The sequence below is a fragment of the Tigriopus californicus genome, chromosome 9 (genome assembly GCF_007210705.1).
Source record: "Tigriopus californicus strain San Diego chromosome 9, Tcal_SD_v2.1, whole genome shotgun sequence".
NCBI lineage: Eukaryota > Metazoa > Arthropoda > Copepoda > Harpacticoida > Harpacticidae > Tigriopus > Tigriopus californicus.
The window spans coordinates 7,561,313-7,564,895 of NC_081448.1; the positions used below are offsets into that span (position 1 = coordinate 7,561,313).

Sequence of the window (3,583 nt, forward strand, 5' to 3'; positions counted from 1 at the left end):
CGAACTCGCCACAGCCCCAAACCAAATCAACAATCCCCCAAAACGGAATGAGGATCGCGATGCGAAGGATCAACCAACACCAGGAAGCCATAAAACCTCCAGAATCCCAAACAACAAAACACAAGAAAGGCTAACCCACACTTCAAACCTTTGGACCGTAACTTTCCCCAAGCCTACACAGTCACCCATTATACACCACACTACAGGCTACCGTGCTAATGTTTCTATTATGTTCGCCATTTGGCAGACCACGCCCTGCCGCCGACGAGTTTGTCTTTATCTGGACAGCCCGTGTTACCAAACCCTCGTACTGGCTGGACCTGATCTAGTGAAACATCTGAGGCACCGGAGTAATACTAGAGCTCGGCTTAACCCTTCAACTCTTGTGTACTGAACCGGAAAAGCAACTTCTTAACTCAAAGGACCTTAGTTAGGGCTCCCGTCCTTAGCAAAAGAGGGTACATAAGTAAAAATCAAAAATGCTTAACCAAGTGTTGAAACGTGACCCTGCCTTTCTAGGGTTTGAAGACAGGGTTGCTTCAAGACTCGTTCTTGATCTTTGATTGCTCGGCAATGCCTCTTTTTTGCTTAAGTCGAGAACCCTAACTGAGGTACTTCAAGCTAAACAGCTGATTCGCAAGAGAAGCATACTGACGAAAATGTCGACCTAGGAGCTCCCGAGTTAAGAGAACTCCAAGACATCGCCATCCAGTTAACCAGCCATGGTGATTCATACTTATTTTTCCTCGTCTTGCAGACCGGAAATATAAATCATCTGTTGGACCCAATTCCACCTCATCCTCAACCCCATCCTAACACACCAGGCCTTACCCGAGATCAGCAAAGAACCCAAGATTCGCACAGAACCTGCCCTATTTTAATCCATCGGCAAAGTAGCTACTGACACCACCACCTTCCTGATCATAAGCCGACTCGACCTGCACCCATCGATAACAAACTTGCACAAATCCGCAATACCATCCAATATCTCAGAGATACCAAGAGCCCTGACGACCAAATATCGGCTAAGCACTGCATCGAATCAACGAAATACGCCTGCTAACACAAACCCCAAATTGCCCAAAACGATCTGCTGTGTGAGTAGCTGGCCGTCTTACCGCACTTGGAGGCGCCTTATGAGCCCTGTTCAGCAACCACCAGTTTTCTAGGCGTATTGGAAAGAACGCGACAGCACCCTGCACTATGTGGATGCCCCAGTTTGGCAAATGAAGGGCAACAGCCAAAAGCTTGCCCATCCGAACGCCACCCTAACCCAGCTGGTCAAGCAGGACGTGTGGTTCCATCAACAAGTCGACAAGCAACAGCCTGAACTTAGAAGCGTCCTCCAAAAAGAGGCTCTGATCTCTTTAGCCCAATATGCAATCACACAAGCCACTCATAACATCTACTCTGTTCTAGATACTTGGACCCAAGCCCTACATGGTCAAGCCACAGTGGAGCTTTTTCACCCCGATATGGTCCAAGACGCCCTCAAACGCTTATCCAGTCAAGCCAGCGGACCTCTCAGGCTCACGTTTGAACCTACGGACTTGAAAACATTTTTGGTCAAAAGCTGTACTTGCGTCCAGTGGCACTATCATGACCTTCTTCTTCTCTGAGAGTGCTTGCTTCACCCACTCATTCACCTCCATTAGAGCAATGCTTGTTCTCCTTCCGGGTTGGAAGCCATGGTGCCTATCTGGAATAATGCCTCTCTTTTCAATATTGTCCTGGAGTTGTTTGCATGCACCTGTCTCAACAAGCTTCCTAAGGCAGCTCGTTAGTCCAACGGGGCGATATAAGACATGGATCGCCTTACTTCCTTTTTTTCTTCCACACAGGTACTGTCCGGCGAGCAGTCTCCCATCTTCCTTTAAGGTAATGACTTAGGATCACCAACTATAGGTCCAGGCATTGGCTTGAGGCACGAATCATCAGAGCTTCTCTTAAATAGATTTGAGCTTAGCTTCAACAAAAGAATAATCCATACTGGAGGGAACATTCTTCTCTCTTGTTCAAAGGCCAAATGAGCAATGGCGAGGACGGGTCAACCACTGGACCAACATCATTTTGGACAGAGGAGACCATGGGACAAGGGAAGTCAGGACCAACTATCCCAGGGGCTTTGCAAGCTTGGAGACTCAAATATGAATCGTCCAAATCTTCGCTCACCACCTCAGTGATGTCACGGGGCTGATGATTCTCATTCACTGAAAGATCGGTCTTTGAAGTTCCAAAAATGTTATGCAGACGACCGTCGACAACCAGTATTTTGCTTAATCTCTCTCTTGTTGATAAAACAAGAAAAATGTCATGTAGGTAAAGGCAATAAAATAGTTGACTAGAAAGTGATATCGCAGTGAGTATGACTAAAATTGGTTCAATGCACATGAAAAAAGGTAAGAGGTGAATTACAGATAGTACAAAGAAAGGTAGGTAGAGGTGAGTGATAAAAGTCTTGTTATAGCAATAGAATGGATGGGCCAGATTGAACAGATCCTTTGTCAACTCCCGTCACTGATGGCATTTGGCTGGGAGTCGAACAAAGGTGCGTGACTGCCAATACTCCGAAGGGATGTCGGGCAAGGACGATAAGGTGTTAGCAAGTCCTTGACCGGAAATGATAACTTGTGTCCGGACATCACCTCCGGAAAGGCCAGGTTCCCAACACTGTTGGACACTAACCTTGCCAGCCCAATGGTGAGGGGCTCCTTTTCACATAGAAAATGTGTCCATGCATTTTTGACATATTGGGGCACGCAGAGGTATTGCTTGAGGAACTTGGTGTAGGTGGCATCGGTGGATTTGAGGGCGGATTGGGCGGAGTTGGGAAGCTAAAGGTGTAGGCCGTAGAGAAAGATTGGGGTGACGTAGATCCGGAAGAGTTGAAGGACTATTGGGAGGGGAAGATTCTTCTTGGGAAGTCTATTGCATATGTATCCGATCCTAGCCCTGGCCTTAGTTATTGTGGATTTGAGGTGATTGGTGAATGAGAGTTGGGTGGAGAAGGTGAAACCAACATAGTTAAAACTATGGACGATTTCAATCGGACTATTGTTAATATGGAAGGAGTTGGGACGCAGACGACCTTTATGGAAAACCATGGCCTTCGTCTTAATGGTGTTGATTTGAAGGCCGTTCTCTTGGCAATAACCGTTGAGTGCATTGATGGTATTTTGCAATTCCACGGCTGACAAGGCCAAGAGAACCAGGTCGTCTGCATATTGAATATATTGAACGGGAAAATGGTTGATGGTGGGGCCTTGGTGTGTGAGGACTTCAGGCAGGTCGGGTACGTTAAGATTGAAAAGAATTGGCGATAGTGGATCCCCCTGTGGAAGGCCAATGGAAGTAACGTAGCAGGGGGATAGTGTTGGGATTTGCACTTTATGCTCTTACTCGCATCTAGTCATCACTCTAGTCAATTATAAAAACCATGCGTTTGTCGAATAAAACAACAGTTCTCCAACTCTCTCTGTCACACCAACTTGCCCTCCTAGCTAGATAGCTCAATTTCCAACAGGTTATGGGTTTAGCACCGCCAGCACTGCAATTGTGAAAAGTGTCTAGCGAGTCGAGTCTA

At 46.7% G+C, this 3,583-nt stretch overlaps 1 long non-coding RNA gene across 1 annotated transcript; it reads left to right on the plus strand.

Annotated features, from left to right (window-relative positions):
• The first annotated feature begins 186 nt into the window (after window positions 1-186).
• Window positions 187-2,257, plus strand: LOC131886669 (uncharacterized). Its single transcript, XR_009373940.1, has 3 exons — window positions 187-1,097; window positions 1,170-1,878; window positions 1,955-2,257. It is a non-coding gene; the product is annotated as an uncharacterized LOC131886669 (long non-coding RNA).
• Window positions 2,258-3,583: the final 1,326 nt, after the last annotated feature.